Source organism: Rhodnius prolixus, unplaced genomic scaffold, assembly GCF_049639745.1.
Source record: "Rhodnius prolixus isolate KJV_2025 unplaced genomic scaffold, Rpr scaffold_12, whole genome shotgun sequence".
Classification (NCBI taxonomy): Eukaryota; Metazoa; Arthropoda; class Insecta; order Hemiptera; family Reduviidae; genus Rhodnius; species Rhodnius prolixus.
Genome location: NW_027411635.1, coordinates 14,715,886 through 14,739,977, shown reverse-complemented (window position 1 = coordinate 14,739,977; position 24,092 = coordinate 14,715,886). Strand labels below are relative to the sequence as shown.

Sequence of the window (24,092 nt, the reverse complement as noted above, 5' to 3'; positions counted from 1 at the left end):
ATCAATTTTTAGAAAATTTATTTGTCTTTCTGATTTGTCATCAGAATCGAATTCGGACTAAAACTTTCTCCACTTTAGATGTACTACACACAGTAGGCCTATGGACAATACTTACGGGTTCACCCTGTATAAAGACCAGATACATATAATTTAATGTATAGAGAACAACAACTGCTGACAAAGAACATTTAGTTAACTTCTAATTTATTGAATATATAGATATACAAAGAGCACACGTTTTCACCTACTATTCTATCCTTAGCTGGAGTGCTTGAATGGCGTACAAAAAAGTATTATTTATTTTTTTCTCTACAGCTTAAACCAAACAATTTTCAAATCTGTCGGAATGGGTGAAATATTTAAAGAGAGACTTATCGCGTAAAGATTCCAGCGGGAGGCAGTTCAGATAGAAATGCTCAAGGCTATCACCATCTGTTTATCTGAATTAAACTTATATTTATTACCATTCACGTATAATACTGGAAATTTTTTATACGCCACACGAATCTGGGCAATTACCGATATTTTATTTATATTCAATTTAAAATTAACGTAAAGAACGTTCAGTTTCATAAAATATTTCTTTTAAAGTATGCGTGATTTTTCAGCTCTCCTGAAACTCCTAAATACCAAAGTTCTGTACCAAAAAAATCTCAAAGAAACAGTAAGTTCAAAACAAAAACAAAAAAACCGTTTGGATGGTCCAGCCTAGATAAGTCATAGATAAAGCTGTGCGATTAGCGTATTGGATTCCCACGCAGAGATCCCTGGTTCGAATCCAGCTATTAGTTAGTTAAAACAACATTTTCTTTAATTAAATAATACTACAAAATCCATATTAACTATTTAAATATTACGCGTTTTGAAAGGATCCATTATATGAAAGTTATGACTGTAGTTTTGAGAGAAGAGCCCGTCCACGACTCACAGAACTGTTCTTAATTAAATGTCCAAGAAATATTTCAAGAAAAAGTTGTAGATTTGCGTGTGAATAAGTCTGCAATAAAATTGGAACTAGTTAACAGGCAATTTTTGGTGCCATTTTTGGGAAAATATAAACGTAAATTGAAAAAAAAAAACTATTTGGTCGTTGACAAACGCGGAGGTAAAAATAGGTTATCGCTTCTTCAAAAGATTAAAACTGTCCGGTAGGACAGTTGTATAAGGGTTGATCGTCAAAAACTGCACGAAAAAGCGTAACGTTGAAAAACACCCAACTTTGACATTTTTTTTCTCTTTTTCTATAAAAGATAAAATTCCCAAATTTTCTTTAAAATGTAGGGCAAATCCTCCTTTACAACTGTAATTTTTTTGCAACAACATAGATATAATAAATTTCGAGAAAAAAGTTGCTGAAAATGAGCAAAAACGGCATTTTCAAAAATGGTTGTTGTTCTTGTTGTTGTTGTTGTTACCTTTTTTGTAAACTGCGTAGCGCCTAAACGCGTGAACCGATTTTCATGAATGAGGTGTCATTCGATTCGGAATTTTATGTAGATGTGCCTTTTGGGGGTCTCGACGCTGTACATCGAATGGGAGAGGAGTTAGCCCCCTTTATGTAAGGCCCCCTCCAAAATTATTATTTCTAATTTCTCTGTAAATCTTGGCCCGATTTTGATAAAATTTGGTAGGATGATAGGGTTAGGGCTCCCCTACGTAACATTAAAACGACATTCTGCTCTTACACTTGTTAAGAGGAAGTATAGCAATCGTTTCAAATTATCGAGACGTGAACCGATTTTCATGAATGAAGTGTCATTCGAATCGAAATTTTGTACAGACTTGTACTTTAAAAGTCTCGACGCTATGCCTCGTAAGGAGAGGAGTTTGCCCCACCCAAATAATAGACAAAAAGAAAAATCATCCAAAAGGTACAAAAATCTCCTTAACAAAAACTTACAGTTTAAAATGTTAAGTATAAGGGTTGATTAAACGCCAAAATGCACACAAATCAGCAGGTAACCAACATTTCATTCATACTTCATTGATATTATTTAAGTAATTTTACTGCATTAACTTTTTATTAAATTTTTTAGAATTTATTAGATGTCACAGACCCTTATGCTGGCCAGTTCATTCATAATCTGTGACATCTAATAAATTCTAAAAATGTGAAAAAAAAGTTAATGCAGTAAAATTACTTAAATAATATCAATGAAGTATGAATGAAATGTTGGTTACCTGCTGATTTGTGTGCATTTTGGCGTTTAATCAACCCTTATACTTAACATTTTAAACTGTAAGTTTTTGTTAAGGAGATAGCCAATGGAAAGGAATGGGTTGTTAGCTCACAGTTGGCTTAAAGTTAAAGAAAATTATGTGTTATATCTCGAAGAGTCAGAATAATGGAAAATTACTTAAATTAGTGGTAAACTTATATACTTAAGTTACACCTTATAAGTTTAGGATGCATCGTTTGAAAACGTTCCACCATTTATTAAAGAAACCGCAAGAAGATTTGCTCTTTTTCATATTCTGTATTTCTTACTTTTTATATGGGCCGTGAAGCAACTTTATTAAGTGTGCAGACAAAATTTAATATTCAACACATGAGTAAATTTTTTTTACATTCTGCTTCTGTTGGAAGACGAAGCTGTGCTGCTTTATGTGTCAATATACGTACCTTTACTCGAGTAAAAAGAAAAATGCTGACCTTCCACAGCTTCTGAATATGCCCGGAACATTGATATACACCAGTTCTTATGGGCTTGCGATTAAACTAGTTTGTGAAATCTACTTTTGTGTTCAGTACAAATTTTTCTATTAACAACATAATTTTTCTATTTATTACAACAGGGTTTGTGAAAAAAGACAAGAAAATATTTTTTCTTTAAATATTTATAAATATTTAGACTCTATGGTTGGTGTCATGGTACCCCTTCAGAGAGTCAATGTTTGAAGAATTAAGCTCAAGAACAAAATATCATTGATCAGGTACTTCGGCGTTCAGAAAAACTCCGCCAAGAATCTACTCGGCACAATGAAGCCTGGAAGCTGTATGAAATCGCGTCCAATATTAGTAAACCTTCTTCTGATACGTAGATAGAAGTGTTAACCAAGAGGCGCTATACGACAGTAAACTGTTCGCTGGCACATCCTTAGTCTTTCGTTAATCCAATAACCTGATGAAAACATCTCTCAGAACTCATTGAGTTTCATAATCCTTTCATAAGGACGTCCATTTCCAAGACAGAACTCCAGAACAACAAAACAATGGTGAATTTAATAGCATATAGCACAAGTTTGTCAAAACAAGATGTCAGTTGTCAAAATCATTATTATTATTATTTTCTAACTTCTCCATCTTTCTATTGTTATATTTTTTTTCATTATTAATCTGTCTAGGGTTCTAGAGGGGGGCAAAGATCCCAACCTTTTTCGCCCTGACAACGCCTATGAGCCAATGACAAACTAACAATCACAAAATTATATCAAATCATCAAATTTAGAAAAGAATTCTTAGAGAGAATAGATAAATGAGTTGAACTTCTTTTTAAAATGTTTTAATGGCAAAAAATCGCTTATATCTGTTGAAAAATTGGATAAATCTTTGTAACAACTGTGAGGTATCAATTCTGCAACTTTGCAGGACTTCGTAAAAGAAATACTTGCTTAATTGGTTGTACTATTTGGATTTTTAAAAAAATTCATCTTTATACTTAAATAACAATACTACAGTTCAACCTCGATTAACTGGGCTGACCTCCGGCTATACACACCCTGGAAAACTGAAATCCCGGGTAAACCGAATACACAGTATTACACAGTAATACGTTACTGTTTCGTCCCAGAGATCGACTCCTATCTTAGACGGCAATCCTTGCCGTTCAACTTTTTGAAAAATACTTTTCAAGTATTGTTTGCCTTTTTTTTTTAATCAAAAAACGACCACTCTCTGATGAGTGTACGCAATTTAAAAAGCAGAACTTTGTCATTGGTTGGAATGTCCCTTATCGTGAAAAAAATTCAATCAATTCAGCAACTGAATTCGATGCTGCATCCAGTGATATTCCTGGGTGATCATTCCTCTTCTACAGCCGATTTCATTTCCTTCTTCCGGTTCGTCTTCTCGGATGTTCTGGACGATTTCTTTCAGGACTAAGACTGTGGAGCATCACTATCACAATCGGAACCACTCCAAAAATGTCTTCTCGATTCACGTTTTCACCTCCTTCCATCGATTGGGCGAGACGAGCGAGATTTTCAACCGTTTCTTCAATTGGTTCCTCTCCTTCCTGGACAACCAGGGCCACTGGCTTGATGATCTTCTTCCAGCACTTTTGAAGGGTGTTTTTTTTCATTTACGACATGTAAATCCCACGGTCTTTTGTAAGATCTTTTGTAAATCCCAAGAAATTCAGTACAAATTGCACCATATTTTGGGTTTTTACATACATACATAATGACCCTTCAAGAAAATCAGGTATAAAAGAGTTGCAGCCACGCCTACAATTATGTTACATCGGTGGACAACAAATTTTCCTGTCGCCACCGAAAATTAACTTTTGTTTCGGCGCCGATCCAGGTGTTCTTATGATGACACCAACATGATCCCGGTTAATCCGAATCCCGGTTAACCGAGGGCCGGTAAATCGAGGTTGTACTGTATTAACTTTTTCATGTATAAAGGTGGAAGCGACAGAATGTTCGTTATATTGTTATTTTGTCATTCACTTTAGAGCCATATAGAACCCTCTCCGAGGCAGTTCTTCATCGTAAATTCCTTCCTTGTTCCGAACAACTTGATAGAATGTAATCCAAAATGGCGTATCGTTATCTACCTTTGGTCAAAAGCTCATATGTTTCATTTCCGTTTCTCTTTTTCCTGTTAGTTTTTCGTTTCTTCCTTTATTTAATTTACACACATTCTCCGAACATCTTCAATTTTGCCGCACGCCATTATAATAATTACGGTAAGTGTACTTACTTGCGTATAGAGAACAGCACAGTTTTTTTTGGCAGTAGAGGGGTGGGAGCCGAAGGAATTTATGGCGAATAGGCTTGGTAAACGTCGGCTGCATTAGATAATATTAAGTACCTTGCGTGGTACATTCTGCACGTGGCTATTGACGGAATGGCCGTTGACCCCGGCTTCAAGTGACACCCTAATGGGGTTGTAGCTGGCGTGCAGACACTACAAGCGCTTCCCCGTTTCAACACTCCATTACTCTCCTTACAGAGACCATTTCTTCATTCCATAACTTCCCTACATTATAACTAACAATTCGTCCGTCATGAGGAAAAAAAAAAAAAAATTAACTTTTTTTGGCCCATTGTATTTTGCATTCCAGTATAACCAGCTTCTGATTCAAATGATTTCTTTTGTTCTTTTAGCAACAATTGAATTATACCGGCAGTAATTCAATTATATACGGGCATAGATTTTTGGAACAAAAAAGAGAGACCGGGTGTAATACACCATTTGTTCTAACTCTGCAATTATAATAATTCTAAATTACAGATGTTCTTATAATTTAAATGTAAAATTGAACAATACAGATAATAGAAACAGTAAGTAAAAGTTGTTGGCTAAGATTTATAAGCGCCTTCGCTCGCTTGAATTTGTACGGCACACTAGTAAACCGCCAGGACTTTGCCTACAATAATTTTTGCTTTTAAATAAAAAGCGATTGTTTGTCTTAGGCTGGAAACATAGCGGTGCGGCGAGCAAAGCGGCGAAAACAAACACAAGTTAACGTATGGGACCACGCATAGTGCAGAGCAAAGCGAAGATAGAGCAACGCTATCAAGAGAGAGTAGAGCAACGCGTTGTGACATGTTTGATTTCTTCGCTCTCATCGTGATCAATTTTCAAAGGTTAAAATGGATATTGGTGCATTTATTGGTGTAGTTTTTTTAAAGAAACCTCTGTGGGACCAAAAGGATCCTCTACATCATAACCGATTTGTATTGGATGAGGAATGGGACAGGATTAATGGGGTTAACATTGAAATTCGTCCTTTTTCTTGATTAACATGACTTCAACACTGGTTAGTATGTAATCAAATGTTGAAATAGACATTCGAAAATACGCATGTAACTTGCCCGGATGCTCCCGAAGTTGTTTGTACTAGTGATGGAATTCACCATGTTCATGTCTAGTCCTGATTATATCATGAACACTGCAGCTCCTACTTCTAAGCTGCTGTAAATACCAAAATTTTCAAGGAAGAATTTTCGTATAGAAATAATTCCTCTCCATCATGTCTCGTCGAAAGGAGAAACGCGACTAAACTCGTCACTATGTGCATGCGACTCTTTGCTCACTGCTCGTCGGTCTCTTTGACTTGAAGTAAGCTTTGTTTCATTAATTAATTTTGTATTAAACACACCGAGTTTGCGGTGTTTGGTGTTCTCAATAGCCATTTAATTAGTAGAGTTAATGCCATATAAGTTGTTATTAAGAAGTTGTTGATGTGCCTCTTAGAGATACCGTCTTCCGTCTTTTAAGATGCTGTTTTCTTCAAGAACGAAGTGTTTTACATGAAACTGGCTCGCCTAAAAGATTTACTGCCTTGCTGGCACAGAGTGTACAACCAATTTTAAAATTTAAAAAAAATAAGGATAATCCAAATCATTTTTGTGACCCCTCGTAGAAGTATGTATTTTTTTTTTTATTCTTCAGTTGAATTTTTAGAGCATAGGTTCCCAAAGTGCAATAGTCTTCCTTGGGTGCTATAAAACGATTCCGATTCAATCTAGCGGAGTTCTATAAAACAATTGAAAGTACTAAAAAGCTGTAAAAGAAAAAATGGTAACCTTTTGTACCTATTGTAATAATCTTAATGATCGTCTAAAACGGTGTTTCCCAACGTGGGGCCCACGCCCCCCAGGGGGGCAATTTGATAGTTAAGGGGGGCAATTCGAAAATGGACTCGACACGACTTTAACCCTTTCGCTCCGGGCCATTTAAATGCAATGCTAGATTTAAGAATTAAGGGCTACAGTAAGCACGTTATTGAAAGCCTTAACATCAACTTATTTCTTTCAGCATGGATTTAGTGCAACCGCAACTCTATTATAAAAAAAAAGGACCATGCTGCAAAGAATTGAACGCGACAACTTAAGATTTATTGATGGCTAAAATAGAGCCAGACAATCGCCGAATAATATAATTAAATCCCAGATCTTTCATTCTACCAAACTATTCTTATTATTTTTATGTGGAACGAAAATCCAATTTTATTATAATTATTGTTTAAATTTTGTAATGCTATGTGGATTTTATTAGATAATTTAGTTCTTCTCTCCCAATTTATATCCTCAAATTACAATTTAATCATATTGTCAAAGTTTTTGCTATGAGAGATAATAGGTTACCAAAAAAAGTTGCAGCCCAAATAGTTTCTAAGAAGCTGTATTGGTTTGTTAAAATCATTAATCTTTTAACAAAATCTCATGTGGATTTTGAATGTAATTTTAATAATATAGCTTCATGGAACGGTATTTTTAATAAATTATTGAAAAATGTCCAGCTACAATACAAAGAAGAATTTATGCAGAAAGTTTTCGAACTCGATTCCTATAAGATTTTTAAAGAGCTTACGAGGGTCGTTTGAAAAGTCCGTGCAAAAATAAAAACTACTTAATTTTTGGGGGTAAACCTTTTTTATTTTTCAACATAGTCTCCTTTTAGGCTTATACACTTCGTCCAACGCTGCTCTAGTTTGTTGATCCCTTCCGAATAATAGGATTTGTCCAAGTCTGAAAAATAGCCATTCGTTTCTGCAATCACCTCCTCGTTTGAATAAAATCTTTTTCCCGCCAGCCATTTCTTCATATTGGGGAACAAATAGTAGTCCGAGGGAGCCAAGTCTGGAGAATAGGGGGGATGTGAAACGAGTTGGAACCCTATTTCCATTAATTTTGCGACCACAACTGCTGAGGTGTGAGCTGGTGCGTTGTCGTGATGGAAAAGGACTTTTTTGTGGGCCAATCGTGGGCGTTTTTCTTGCAGCTCGGTTTTCAAACGGCCCAATAACGATGAATAATATGCACCTGTAATATTTTTACCCTTTTCCAGATAGTCGATGAGGATTATTCCTTGCGAATCCCAAAAGACAGTCGCCATAATCTTTCCGGCCGAAGGAACGGTCTTCGCCTTTTTTGGCGCAGATTCCCCCTTGGTAACCCATTGTTTAGATTGTTCTTTGGTCTCAGGAGTGTAGTGATGTATCCATGTTTCATCCACAGTGACGAAACGACGCTTAAAGTCCTGCGGATTCTTCTGGAACAGCTGCAAACCGTCCTTGCAACACTTCACACGATTTCGTTTTTGGTCAAGCGTGAGCAATCGCGGCAACCATCTTGCGGATAGCTTTGTCATGTCCAAATGTTGATGCAAAATATTATGTACCCGTTCATTCGAGATGCCCACAGCACTAGCAATCTCACGCACCTTCACTCTTCTGTCATCCATCACCATATCATGGATTTTATCAATGATTTCTGGAGTAGTAACCTCAACAGGGCGTTTGTTTGTTATTTAGTGAACTAATACATGATCGAATGCATCATATCTTGGTAGTTTGTTCTAGACTGTGTGAGCTCAGATTAAAATATTTTAGGAATATTTCTACATCGAATGTTGAAATAATAGAAATTTTAAGTGGTTCCGATTGGCCTCTGTTAGCACAATACTGCAAAGCTGTAAGAATTCATGGTTCTATTGTTAAATCAGTAATTGAAAAAATAATTTGTATTATCCACTTCGCTGACGGTCTTTGAGCATGGCAGTTGTCTTTATAATTTTTTGTCCAAAGATGTGTATTTTTATTTGTATTCTTATTTTTAATAAATAAAGACTATATAGTAATTAAAAAAATATGTATATATAGGCTTCGTGACCGTAAATTATTAAACTAAGGATTCAAGATTGGCGAGGAATCGGTCTATTAAAAAACAACTCGTCTTTTTGCCAACGTTTCGACAAATATATTGTCTTCTTCAGGGCCTGGATATTACAAATACTGGTTCTTTTCCCTATCGGGTAACTGTCACATTCTGGAAGTCGATAGGGAAAAGAACCAATACAAACGTAATTTTCTAGAAATGTGCCACATAGTGAAACAAAACAACACAGTAAACTTTAGGACAGACACGTCGAATTTAGTCAACTGCTACAATTTTATCATTAAAAACTAAATAGATATCTAACTTCTGTACTCAATTATTGCTGTGTTCTTTTAAATTTGCTAATCATTTGGTTCTTATGTTATTTAGTTCATAAGGGTTTTTCGTTTTTCCGGCTTTTTCTATTAAAAGAAATTTTCCCAATATCTATTTTATTGTCAAAATTGAGCATTGTAATTAGTCTGTTCTATCTGTCCCATTGTCATTACCAAAATTCCCGTGTAAGGCCCGCTATATCTGTATATACTCGTATATGCCTGTTCTCCAGTTCTAGCTCTTAGTTTCTGTAACTCAACCAACCCGCATAGCCACATAAGTTTTCAATAATTATAAAGAATTTATTGTACTTTATTTTTATATTACTGTTTTTTTTTACTGATTTTCTGTGTTACTGATTCTCTAAATTGTTTGTATTTGTAATATTCAGGCCCTGAAGAAGACAATATATTTGTCGAAACGTTGGCAAAAAAGACGAGTTGTTTTTTATTTGACCGATTCCTCGCCAATCTTGAATCCTTAGTTCCTTAATTCAAAAAATAGTTCTATTTAGTTTAAGTTCTTTTCAGTGAACAATGATTTCTTATAGGTTCGAAGAAACCCCAAAATTTTTATTATGGTAAAATCTAGTCATGTACTAGTGGAGTCAACAATGTTAAATTCAAAGTTCAAAAAAAAAAGAAATCGTAAGTTTGTAAATTGCAATAAGTCTTGCGTGTGTTTTATCCCAGATCATTTTATTTTTATTATGAAAACGTATTCCTTTCACATGTTGATGATAATTTGTCCTAGCTTTCAAGGCCTTTATTAAGGTGCTTTCATCCAATGATGTAATTTTAAGTCATCTCGGCTGTTAGAGGTGACATCAAAGGGCTCCTAATATCGTTTGAGGTGCCTTGGTGGCGCTATAAGGGGCCAGCTCGGTAACCAATTAAAGCGCGGGGTAATTGTGTCGCGTTGCAGACACCAGTTCATAAGCAAGGCATTTATATTACATATAATGTACACCGACCGCAGTAATCATGCTAGTTTCATTTCAATTTGAAAGGCACTAACTTAATTTACTTCTTATCACACTTATTTCATTTTTTTTCTGGGTTACTAAAAATGTTATGCATTTATTCCGATGTAATTTAACCTACCTTCATGTTATTTACCTACTAAAGAAAACAAGTCTAGAACACTAACATTCACAATATGACAGAATTTCATAGAATCTTGCCCTTATATATAATTTTGGGGCGGGTCTAGTGATCAAGAGTGTGAATTTGTAAGTGGAAGATCCCCAGTTCGAATCCCGCCTCCATCCACGACACCTGGTAGTTGGACGTTAAGCCCTATCTGAAAAAGAATTGGCGATTACTTTACATTATATCATTTTTGCAACATCTAATTCTCATTATTAATGGTAAGCCCTTCTAGGGCCACTTTCCAAGAAGGGCAACCTCTTAAATAAGTGGGTAGTTCTCGTTTCTTTTCTTTCTAGTATAGCTTCTTATTTTAATATAAATAAATAGCTGTGTTTGTTACAAGAGATGAAATTGGCAGTACCAGTACTAAACGAACAGGTTATTGGCAGGTTATTAGGGGAAGTGCTGTCCAATGCAGTTAGAAAATTTATTCATCTGAAAGGACATTGTTGGGGAATTACATAATATTCCTCCATACTTTTATTTTATTTTATTTATTTATTTTGGTACCATCTTCTCGTTCAATTTATTTATATTTTTGGCTTGTTTCTAAGTCTGCTTCCTACACTCTGACAAAACTAAATTTCAACTTACACAACTCATTTCTGTCTAGCTAAATTCTTCTTGTTACTTATAAATAGGTAGCATTATTCCAAATTAATATTTCGATTAATTGCTACGTAGATCCGACAGTAAAGTTTCGTTAAAATCTATCAATTCAACTATTTTAAAATTATTTAGTTTTTGCCTTTGCTTCAACGTTTTTCTTTTAAACTTCTTTAATCTTTTTTTTTCGACTTGAAGTATTATTTTGTATAAACTTTGCCAATTTCTACACTCTTAGCATTTCTAGTGGGTAGCTAATTTTCGGTTGACTTTATCGGGATTATCTCCTGATTTATCAATAGATTAGAATATTTAAGTAATATTTTAATTCATCTTAATATTAATACCTTTGTTTCTAATATCTCTTGTACTCTAAGACTTATAAAAGCTGTGACATCACATCCTTGCTGTTTATTTTATTTATTTATTTTAGTGAACAATTATTATTTAGTTAGAAGAAAAGTTTCAGCGGTATAAACATTAAAATTGTATAACTCAATCAAAACGCCATTAGCATCAACAAAATCATTTCAAAAAGTTAGTACAGAAATATCCGCTAGATGGCATAGGCTGTACTAGTTGGCTATATTTTATTTCAACTTTTAGTCAGTAGAGTTTACTAACTGACCGTTCGACTGTAAATACTTCGTGAAGTGATTACTGTCAACAATAAAACAGGATTTGTTTTCTGACTCAATGTCTGGCCGATGCAGTTGCATTTCTACCGTCTACTTCGCTTGGGAGGACCGAAATTTACTTAGCCCATCTGCTTAAGGAACATTTCTTGTGTGCATTTTAGAATATTCCTTAACTTTAAGTTGTAATTATTAGGGTAAGTATTTTAGAGTAAGGTTTATTTTCATTTTTCATTTCCGTTTGTTTTGATTTTATTGTAGCCTTTTTTCGTTTACGTTTTTCTATTAAATGATCCATCCTTCTCACTGGAGAACAATACTATCTGAGACATCTTTAAGGGTATTTTCATTTGGAGCTGGCGAAATTCCGAAGTGAAACAAAACTCGTTAATTCCGAAATTACAACTTCATTGAATATATTTGTATATACACTAAAATTTGATTGTTATGTGAATCGCTTACTTGTACTGGTTTTCTTTTGCTTCAAATTTTTTTCGGATCATTGGGATTAGGTTTTTAAAACTCGTCTTCTTCATTTATCATATTATTAAAAAGATTTTATTTGAAAAATCATATTATAGAGGTTTTCTGGTTGTGCTAGTAAGTCAGGTATTTTTCATCATGATATCTAGGTGTCACTCTAGACAGTAAATCTTACCTTCACCCCTCACATAAAGAGGGACGAATTAATACCAGGCAAGGTAGCGGATCCGACCCCTATTCTCGCTATTCTGCAGAGAGACTAAACTGATTCCAAGGGAAGAAATTGTTGATAATATAAATATAGTAGTTACTAAATGCCTGCCCATACTGGAGTATCACTTGCAGGACCATTATTGATGGCCTGCAAAGAAGAAAAAAATAAAGATGTTTCACGATTCTTATAAAATGGAGGAATTGGGAAAATAAATTCTCCTCACAGCAGATAAACTTTAAACTCTACCAGTCTAAGTAGTAATTCGTTTTGTAAGAAACATGGCGGACTAACTATAGTGGTGAACGGTCTCATATAAAGTGAGCTTACAATGTTTACGGTTTTTGCCAAATAATTTTTTTCCCCCTCTTAATTTAATGGTCTGATTTTGATTCGTTTATAATTGTAAATATTCTTAGTTAGGAGGTTATAGCGTATACTGAAACTCCAGATAAAAAGCTGTATATTTGTATAAATATTTTTGAATTATTATTGCTTTTTTCATCTGTATATTTTTATTTTTATTTATTTATTGCCTGAACATATAAAAATACAAAAGGCACGTCAAATTAATTCAAGTCTTTATAATATAAAATAGTAAACAAAAATTTTAAATGACTGTGATATAATTTACGAAAACTGAATCAATACAGAACTTTAACCTGACAACAATACTGTTCACCTCAGTTCGAAATCGCCAGGTCCCCAGTTTACCTCAGTGAATTCTTTTGCACTGTTTTTTAAATTATCTCAAATTTTTTAATTTCCAACTGTCTTACATTCACTGGTATTTTATTAAAAATTCTTATGGAAGCAAGATTCGAAAGTGAATCCGATTTCATTAATCTTGTCAATGGTAAGTAAACATTTTCCTTGCTTCTTATATTATTTTGGTGCTGATTTTCTTTGGTCACTGCCCATTTACTTATTTTTTGCCTCAGAGCCAGCCTATATATACAGAGAAGGCAGAGTCATTATCTGCAATTGTTGAAAAAACGGTCTTCCGCTTTCATAAGTTCTTTTTTGCAGCATCGTTTTTACTGCAATTTTTTTTGCAGTCTGAAAATTAAACCTGCGTCCAGTGTAGATCCCTATAGCTCATCCCTGAATGGGATAGAGCGAAATATGCTAATCTTAGCTCTTCCAAAGGAACTTCATTTCTTAATTTTAGCAATAGGTAAACTATCTGAGATAACCTATTGCTCAGTATCAATATGGCTTTTCCAAGACAGCTGACTGTCCAATGTAACTCCTAGAAACAGTGCCGTATCACCATGCCCTCCTTCTTTGAAGATGCTGAATGTTACATTCGTAGATTTATCTTCATTTAACTTCAGCTTATTTTCCCTTAACCACTCTTTCAAACATTATATATTTTTATGTGCGTCCTCTGTTGCCGTGGTAAGGTCCGTTCCTCTCGCGATAAGTGATAGTAAGATAATTATAGTTGTATTACAATATATTAAAGATTTAAAAATATAAAACACAAAAAAAACTGGTAAGTTAAAGGAATTTGTGTTAAGAGCTCACCCCAGAATTTGAGAACATAATTTTTTTTTATTTTAGTGAATGTTGGCCCTTTATAGCTTACACTTTATGAATTTGACACTTCCAGATTAAAGGTTAAAACGATTTCATATTTTGAAAATATAAAGTATCTTTTTTTTAATTTATTTTTTTTAAACAAGTTATTTGATCCAGCTTTTCTGTTCTTGACTTGTGTTAACACTGTAAATTCAAATTTAGAGTAACGTACAGCGTTGTGGATATTCATCCCGTAAGAACACGTTGCTGTCCCTAATTCAACTGTATTATAATAATAATTAAAATCAAGTATTTTCTTTTATTTGGCGTAGTATATTTGTGTAAGGACAACTTTTATTTGTCACATTTTTTTTGTTTTTTCAGTAAAATTTCGTAAGGGTAAATTTGGGAAGGAGTGCTTTATCCGGTTTTCATTCTGAAGTGTAATTTTCTGTAATTCACTGTGCTAACTCCTGTGTATTATTTAAAATGTGTTGCTAATATCGTGTTTAAAGGTTGTTTACATAGTTGAAAATGGCATCTAAGCTTTTAAATACAGAATAAAAACTTTAATTTAAATCTTTATTTACATACAGAATAAGTTTTTTTTTTTCTTTTTATGAAAAGGAAGTTTCAAACAAAATTAAGTGTACCTTGATATCAGAATTAATAAAATTATAACCAAGGGACGAGTGTTGGTCTAGTGGTCAAGAGCGTCGCTTTATGTGTGGGAGATCGCTAGTTCGAATCCCGCGTAGGGCTACTTTTTATTTGTTAGGAAAAATTGTTTATAGTTAAGTATGGGCTTCCGCCCCCGTCCAGGATACCTAATTGGTTGTTGGACATTAAGCTCTGCCTGAAAAAGTAGGCAACTACTTTACTTTAAGTAAATCTTTACTTACAATTCTTTTCTTAAAAAAATATAGGTCTCGGGGAAGATTACAATTCAGTACAATGCATGATTCCAAATAAAATAGTGTTATTAAGAATTAAATATGAATCACATGTACGGAGTTAGAAGCACCACTGGTTTAGAACTGAGACAGAGTAGTCGGAGTAGTCACAACATTTCCAAATCTCGCACAGATATTCTAAATATTCTAAATTCTATCATAACCTTCAAACAATTAGCCTTTTAGTTGTAAGTTCAGAGTATTTATTTTCTAAATTATTGAAACGAACGCGTAAAAAAAAAACCAGTTTACGTTGAACACATTAGGGAAGTGTTTAGGATTACATCGTCTACATCAGGGGTCCCCAAACTTTTTACACAGCGTGCCAGGCTCACTGTCCCTCAGACCGTTGGAGGGCCGGACTATAAAAAAAAACTATTTTAAAGTAAAAAAAGAAAAACAAAACGGGAACAAATAAAATATTTCAAATAGAGAACAAGTAAATTTAAATCACCAAACTGCCCAGTATTTCTGTGGGAATTATGGACCTGCTTTTGGGCTAATGAGATGGTCCAATGTCCGGTTTAGTTATAGTGCTTTGGACTTTCTTCCTACTTCTGGCTGTTTGATTTTTACACTGTTTTCGGAGCCGTGACGCGTGCATCCCGCGCGTCATCGGAAGTAGTACTTTACATGAGCGGCGCAGCGCTTTGCGGCGGCACCGCCACATATAGTGCTCCTCTCACTGACCACCAATAAAAGAAATGCCCCTTCCGGAAGTGCGGCGGGGGCCCGCAGGTCGTAGTTTGGGGACCCCCTGGTCTACATGCTCATCACCCTTGTGGGGGCAACATCCTGAAGTAATGAGCAAAAAATCTAACTTAATTTCATTTAAACAATATGTAACTATTTACAGAAGCTTTTTTGCGAGTAAAACCTGCATATACAATTACTATTCTCAATAAATTAATGAGCTCAATTAACATTATATTATATTAGAGAAGCAGAGCTATATACTCGTAATATACCATCAAGGAAGTTAATAATTTATTAACAATGGCAAATTCATTTCTTTTACTTCGCAATAAAAGAAATTTATGCGAAAGAAAGACTTATTGGCCAAAATATAAGATAGACAGACAACGGTGTACGGAGGCGCTGGTAGTATTGATTACTTGCTCACCAACACTCGAACCAGTCTGCTGAGAAGAAGTAAAGGGAAGAACCGGAAGTAATGACAGGCACTCTGATAAGAAGAATAGGACAGGAAAAAAGAAAGAGGAAGCGTAATTTAGAAAGATATTCTACCTAAAGTAACTTTCCTAAACTAAGCTAATATTACAATACCTTGGACAAATTAGACAGTAATCATTAAAAATTCAAGTCATCTAGTGGATGGTCAATTTTTCAAACAAAAAAACATTTAAGTTATATGGAATCATTCATACAATTGCTCAGAGTTTTACATGTTCACAAAACACTTAAATCAACTTTCGAACAAACCTCGTTTAAAATAATTTTTGCTAGAAGGTTACAAAAATGGTATATAAAGAGGCAGGTTTCTTAAGTTCCACACCATTAATAATAATCAACAATAAATTAGAAGACGTGTGGAATGAAAAAGTGATTCACTATTTAAAACTTTCATTATTTATCACAATAAAATTTGAAAAATCTACATTCTTAATTTGGAATGAATTATTTGAAAGAAATCGGTACAACTAAGCCAGTATCTTGAATCATAATTTGTTGTGTATATAATTTTAAGGCACGTCAACATTTAAGGTTATTTGGCGCTCGGAGCATTTTTTTTAAATACACAACCGGCCTCCAGACAGTGTTCTCTCGTTTCAGACAACACTGTCTGATCACTGGACAAATGAGCAGTAAGAAGACTTTGTCAAAATTTTGAAAAAAACCTAACTTTGGTGCCGTGTCACATAATAGAATAATTCATAATTTTGTTTGATATTTGCAACCATAGTAGACAAAAAAGATTTTATTAAATGACCCACTTTGTGATCATTGATCTGAGGTAAGTTTGCCAGATCCTTATTTTCAATAAATACTATAATTTCCTCAAAGTACTCCACAAATCGCGCAATTAATAATTTTTTGCCTCTGTCGATGCGTGTCACCCAAAAAAAGCTCGCGTGTCACCTCTGGCATCACAGTCCTAGGAAGGGAAAATCTAGTGGACCAGCAGCTGGATTCGAACCCTGAATCCCCGCGTGGGAAACCATTAAGCTAACCCCATAACTAATCTCTTCCCTTTTAAATCATATTATCTAAGTATAAAATTAAACAAAACTACAAGACCGGGAATCGAACCCAGTATCACAATACATATTAGCTTCGCAGGTCTCGCCTCTAACCGCTCGGCTACCGTGGCGGTAATTATGTAGATCTAAAACTTGGATTCTCACTTGAGAGCCATATTTTTTTTCAAAAATGACTTTTTTGCACTGTTAAGTGGGTTGTACGAGGGTCGTTTGAAAAGTCCGTGCAAAGTCAGAGAGATAGCACCACTGGCGCGTATCGAGGTTATGTTTAGTTAGTAGCATCTCTTGGAAGAACACACACCAAGTTTCAGCCATATCGGTCTATTTCTTTGTGTTTTGCATTCGTTTGAATCGAGGAAGTCGAGTGATTTTCAAAAAATGGGCGAAAAAGAATTTCGTGTGTTGATTAAACACTACTTTATGAAAGGCAAAACGCCTCAGGAGACTAAAGAGAAGCTTGATAAACATTATGGTGACTCTGCACCTTCGATTAGAACAGTTTATAAGTGGTTTCAAAATTTTCGGAGTGGCCATATGGGCACAAGTGACGCTGAACGTTCTGGACGCCCTGTTGAGGTTACTACTCCAGAAATCATTGATAAAATCCATGATATGGTGATGGATGACAGAAGAGTGAAGGTGCGTGAGATTGCTAGTGCTGTGGGCATCTCGAATGAACGGGTACATAATATTTTGCATCAACATTTGGACATGACAAAGCTATCCGCAAGATGGGTGCCGCGATTGCTCACGCTTGACCAAAAACGAAATCGTGTGAAGTGTTGCAAGGACGGTTTGCAGCTGTTCCAGAAGAATCCGCAGGACTTTAAGCGTCGTTTCGTCACTGTGGATGAAACATGGATACATCACTACACTCCTGAGACCAAAGAACAATCTAAACAATGGGTTACCAAGGGGGAATCTGCGCCAAAAAAGGCGAAGACCGTTCCTTCGGCCGGAAAGATTATGGCGACTGTCTTTTGGGATTCGCAAGGAATAATCCTCATCGACTATCTGGAAAAGGGTAAAACTATTACAGGTGCATATTATTCATCGTTATTGGACCGTTTGAAAACCAAGCTGCAAGAAAAACGCCCACGATTGGCCCACTAAAAAGTCCTTTTCCATCACGACAACGCACCAGCTCACACCTCAGCAGTTGTGGTCGCAAAATTAATGGAAATAGGGTTCCAACTCGTTTCACATCCCCCCTATTCTCCAGACTTGGCTCCCTCGGACTACTATTTGTTCCCCAATATGAAGAAATGGCTGGCGGGAAAAAGATTTTATTCAAACGAGGAGGTGATTGCAGAAACGAATGGCTATTTTTCAGACTTGGACAAATCCTATTATTCGGAAGGGATCAACAAACTAGAGCAGCGTTGGACGAAGTGTATAAGCCTGAAAGGAGACTATGTTGAAAAATAAAAAAGGTTTACCCCAAAAAATTAAGTAGTTTTTATTTTTGCACGGACTTTTCAAACGACCCTCGTATATAAGGGCAAGTTTGAAGATAATGCTTTGTCTCGAAGTAAATCTCAACTCAATGGATTGTTCATTCTGTCGAAAATACTTTTACACTTTTCTTGAATGTATTGCATGCATGTGCATGTATAACATGCATGAAAGATTAATTCTAATTTCAATCATAATTTTTTATTCATTTATTAATACCAAACTTTCGAACCAGGTTATCTAGGTTACAAGGCTGTGAAACATATGCTATTTTCAAAAACAGATATATTTCTTATCAAATCAATGTACATTGTAATCTGTCACTGTAAAATATGTTCTACAGCTCTAAAGATGTCCTAGTCCCTAGGTCGAAAGCTTGGCATAATAAAGTTTGTCATGACTGAAAATGGCATTAATTTTTCATCCTATTGAAACTATGATTCAGTCACCAAAAATAATGAACAGTAAAAATAACAAAATTATCACTGTAATTGGTAATAATCTTTCTTCATTATGGATTAATGAATCAGTCACCAAAAAACCGTGAACAATACTCTACTTTCATCTGTAATGTTTCCTCAGAGAAATCCTTCTTCACGCAATTCTAAGAAAGAGATGGCGTTAAGCTTTCCTCTAATGTCCCTTTCAAGTGCGAAGGGCGGCTTTATTGCCCGAACAATATTATTAAGAATGAATATTTAAAATAAAGAATATCAAAGATTTTTTTTTTAATTTTCAACAAATTTTTAAGTTTTTCGAGCAGATTTCATACTTAATTGTTTGTTACAAGAGATATAAGTGTTTGTATTCGCTAACAGATGTTTAGTGTTATAATAATTGTATGAAGAGCAAATATAATCAATAAAAGTAGGCGCCACTGTAGCTGTGTTGTTTGGGCGCGTACCCTAAAGATAGATTTATTCGGGGTGGCTATAAATCTATATGTAGCCACTGCAGCCTAAACTCTGTATTGTGGCTCCCAGTTACTGAGGTCTTTGTCTGTGTCTATATGTATAAATATATGTGGCTAGGCTAGAAAATCGTAGAAAATAGGCGTTGTCCTGATAAAAGATGGCTTTTTTCCTTGCCAAACCAGGTCCTTTTTCGCGTATCTTTTCCTGTAGTTGGTCTAGGAGATTTGCATAGTATTGCCCCGTAATTGTTTGGCCAGTAGGAAGATAATCTATCAGCAGAATGCCTTTTACATCCCAGAAAACTGAGGTCATGACCTTTCCGGCCGAACGTACTGCCTTTGCTTTCTTTGGTGGTGCTAACTCAGGATGTTTCCACTGCTTTGACTGTTGTTTTGTCTCTGGGGTATAGTAGTGGACCCAAGTTTCATCTATAGTCACAAACCGGCGCAAAAATTCTTGTTGGTTGCTCTAGCACAGACATCTAGCGGTGATTCCGAGAACTTTTCAAACCACCCTCGTATATCATAAATTACTTGGTAGTTGGACGTTAAGCATCGCCTGGAAAAATTGGTGATAGTACGTCAAAAATGGAGTGAAGCACCACTGGCTGTTCCATTACGATCCGCAAGAAAAATGCCAAGAGAAATATGTTACATTAAATATGTAAATTATATAAAGTATATATTATACTGGCAACAAGTAAATATGATTGCGTATATTGTATAAACAAAGTAATTTGAAGGAATGAGGGGCCATCCAACGATGACCATCATGAGCCGGTTAAGGATACCGATGTAGCTCATTCGAAGGATGCCCTTTTCTATCATGCGATTAACTCGCAATCGATGCTTCAGCTTTCGGGAAGGATTCAAAGGAAGGTTAGTAAAGGACAGGTTGTGAATGAGCAGATTGAAGTGTTAGGAAAGTTTGGAATGAAAATTGGTGTAACGTGTTTTGGCTAGATCAAGGACAAATAGGATTTTTAGGTCAGTGTGGATAGTGTGGAGCGTTAAGGATGGTGCGTAGGATTTTAGATTGGAGGGATTGGTTGTGGTTAAGTTTGGAGTGCTTAGCTGTACCGTACAGTTCCGAGGCAACATATATATAATTGAGTTTTTAAAATCATTTAGGCCCTCAGAATAAAATGTTAGATAGTTTGCTGCACTTCTTCTAATCAACCCACAAAGTTCGGATATAGTGTGTTCCTGGTTGTTTAGATTTTTGTTTAATTTGATAATATAGAAAGAATTTATAGTATGCGCCATCAGTTATCCCTTTATTTTTCCACCAAATAAGTTGCTAGAGTTCGCCTTGTTTTACACAACCCCCTGTCCATGTTAAATTTGCATGCTTTATACTCACCAGATCACGTTTGGATTGAGCGTAGAAATTAGCTCGTGTGTGTAAGCATATTTATGTGGGATTAAAAAAAATTGTATCGCACATGTTTGGACATGTGTATTCATTTCATGTACTGTCCACATGAAAACGACCAGCTGAATTTATTCTGTGATATTTAAAAAATTTTTTTGGTGTGAATTGAATTTAAAACAAGAAATTTACGAATTACTTTCTCATACGCCTGATAAGAGGAAGGTATTGTAATCGTACAGATATTCGAATTTGCGTTTACACCGTTGAAGTCTTAAAAGTGTTCTTTTACAAATTAAAACTGTCCGGTAGAACAGTTGTATAAGGGTTGATCGTCAAAAAGTGCACGAAAAAGCTGTAACGTTGAAAAACACCCAACTTTGACAATTTTTTTCTCTTTTTCTATAAAAGATAAAATTCCCAAATTTTCTTTAAAATATAGGGAAAATCCTCCTTTATAACTGCAATTTTGTTGCAACAACATAGATTAAATAGATTTCGAGAAATAAGTTGCTGAAAATGGGCAAAAACGGCATTTTCAAAAAATCTTCTTCTTGTTACCTTTTTTGTAAACAATGTAGCGCCTAAACGCGCAAACCGATTTTCATGAATGAGGTGTCATTCGATTTGGAATTTTATGTAGATGCGTCTTTTGGGGGTCACGACGCTGTTACATCGAATGGGAGAGGAGTTAGCCCCATATATATGAAGCCCCCTCCAAAATTATTATTACTAATAACTCTGTAAATCTTAGCCCGATTTTGATAAAATTTGGTAGGATGAAAGGGTTAAGGCTCCCCTACGTACCATTAAAGCAACTTTCTGCTCTTACACCTATTAAGTGGAAGTTTTGCAATCATTTAAAATTTTCTTGAATGAACTGTTATTTGGTTTAAAAAGTGATGTAGATTTGCATTTTTATAGGTCTCTTTGCTGCATGTCTTTAGTAGAGGAGTTTGCCCCACGCAGGCCAGGCCCTCTCCAAAACTATTAGTCTATAGGGGTCTGCACGTGAAGAGTTGAACTAAAGATCTGGTTAGCTTTCATAGTACTTGTGCTCACTGCAATACAATGATTCTATCCTGCTGACACGATAGAATTATACATGCCCTTCAGCTAACTTTCTTCTTTTAGCTTCAGTTTTTCCATCCATTTTCCTCGCATATTTTATCCTTTTCCAAACCTAAGCGTTCTCTGTAAATCTACATTGGTACTTCGTCATTGTAATTAAATTGTTAATATAATAAAGTTTTACTAGAGACAACTTGTAGTCACTGCTTCTTCAGTTCCACGATAGAATTGTTTTGAATGAATTTATTAGTCATAACACGGTCACGGAGTGTTTATTGCATCTCTGACCAGTTTCGAACTTCTATTAACTATTAGAAAATCCAAAGATCAGCAGATAGGTTCGAACCCGAAATCTTCACGTGGGAATCCAATACGCTAACCAAATAGCTAATCCCTTTTCTCCTAAATTTCTATTACTTCTAAAATATAAAAAACCTACCTGATTTGGTAGTTAGTTGTAAAGTCAGCCTGAAAAAATGTCCATTACTTTAATTTTAATTAGAAAAAAAACAAACAAGGTCGAATCGGTTGTACTTTTTGACTATTTCGTCACATCTCTTCATACCTGAATAACACAAAATATCAATGTTTTTATAAAAATTGTACATTTTACTTAAGCTTTTAATTTTGATAGATTTTTGTATATCTTATCAAAAGTTTTGGAACTTTATTAGTAGATGGTCAGTCGAAGCTATATTTTGAATATATCCCATTATTTTTTTGAATCCAGCTGATGGGCTCTTAAATTTTTCTCTTCCTAACATCTTCTTACCAGCTCACTGTCCGGTAATGGGACAATGTTGTCTGCAACGAGAGAACACTCTATACCAGTAAAGGAACCCATCTGTACTTCCAGCACGTCTTTTTAAAGCAAAACTTTACCATTTGTAATAATTTTAGTAAGTCAAAAACATTGTAAGCTTAAACTCGGAAGAAATCACCGCGATTGTAATAATTCTTTTTAAGTGGAGTAAATAAAAAATGATTTTTAATAATTTTAATTAACGTTGAATACTGAAAAAAAAGAGAGAAATAATTTTGAACCGTGTTTTAATTACTATGACTTTTTAGTAGATTATGAAGTTGTTGCGAGGTGCTTCGGGTAAATCAATACAATGCAGATCCATTATGTAATAAGAAGGGTTGGACTTGAAATGATACAGCTGGAGGATCAGGACTGTGGAGGCCGCAGGCGGTCTAGATCTTGAGATATCCCCGCACTTAGTTTACCTCTAATACCTTTTTAATTTCACTAACCGCCCGTTTTAATAAACCACTCTAGATAATAATTACTGTTTCAGCATAGATTACCCCTCTAGGTGTTTAATTAGAGCTTATTAATAACTAGCATAAAAATACAATATTACGCGTATAAAAGCAACCGTGAAACAAAGTAATCATAAAAAATTAACTATGGAAAAAATCCTCTTCTACTTTATTTCAAATCCCTGGAATTTTATTTTTACTTCTTGGTAAAAGAAGTTATGGCAATCGTATACAATTTGAAAATGTAAGCTTCACCATTAAGTTCTCTGAGCTTTTTGGACTAGAAACCGCTTCACCACTTCTCCAAATTTGTTACGTGATCAGCCATTTTCGTGAAAACCTCAAAAAATGCTTTAAAGAAACCCGATCATTGAATTTATATTTACGGTTGAAAAACTTACATTCTACGAGTAAGTTATACTATTAAATAACGAGACTATTGCTGTAAAACATTTTATTTTAAATTTATACATATTTAGTTATTATCACCTTCAATATACACCCCTCCCCTATCCCTACAACGCTCCATGCGAATTTACCATTGTTCGAAACAGTGCTGGAAGTCTTTTTCTGTGAGCTCCTGCATGACGCGGATCCGCTTTTGCTTTCACAGCTTCAACGAACTGAAATCGTGTTCCTTTAAATGCAGATTTGACTTTGAGGAACAGATAAAAGCCACATGGGGGATCAGGTCAGGCGAATAAGGCCTAAAACTGGGATATTGTACTTGGCTAGAAACGTCTTGACAGACAATGCAGTGTGAGCTGGCGCGTTGTCTTGATGGAGAACCCCGTGACTTGTTCTTCCACAAATCGGGTCGTTTTTTTCCTTACTCTTTCACGGAGTTGAGAAAGCACCTCACGGTGCAGTAATGTTGATTAATTATAATCGATATTTTCATCCGTTTTAGACGTGGAAGGGCAACCCGGGTGGTCATCATCTCCGACGTCTTCTCGGCCATCTTGGAAACGCTTGAACCACTCAAAAAACTCGCGCACATGATAAACATTCATCGCCATAAACTTCTTTTAATAAAAAATAAGTTTCAGTTGCGGTTTTATC

The 24,092-nt window shown here is 35.1% G+C and overlaps 1 long non-coding RNA gene across 1 annotated transcript in view; it reads left to right on the top strand.

Moving 5' to 3' along the window:
- Positions 1-10,840: 10,840 nt before the first annotated feature.
- Positions 10,841-24,092, top strand: part of LOC141461681 (uncharacterized) — a 48,408-nt gene continuing 35,156 nt past the window's right edge. Inside the window, exon 1 of the long non-coding RNA XR_012462990.1 lies at positions 10,841-11,757. This is a non-coding gene — a long non-coding RNA (uncharacterized lncRNA). The remainder of the gene's footprint in view (positions 11,758-24,092) is intronic.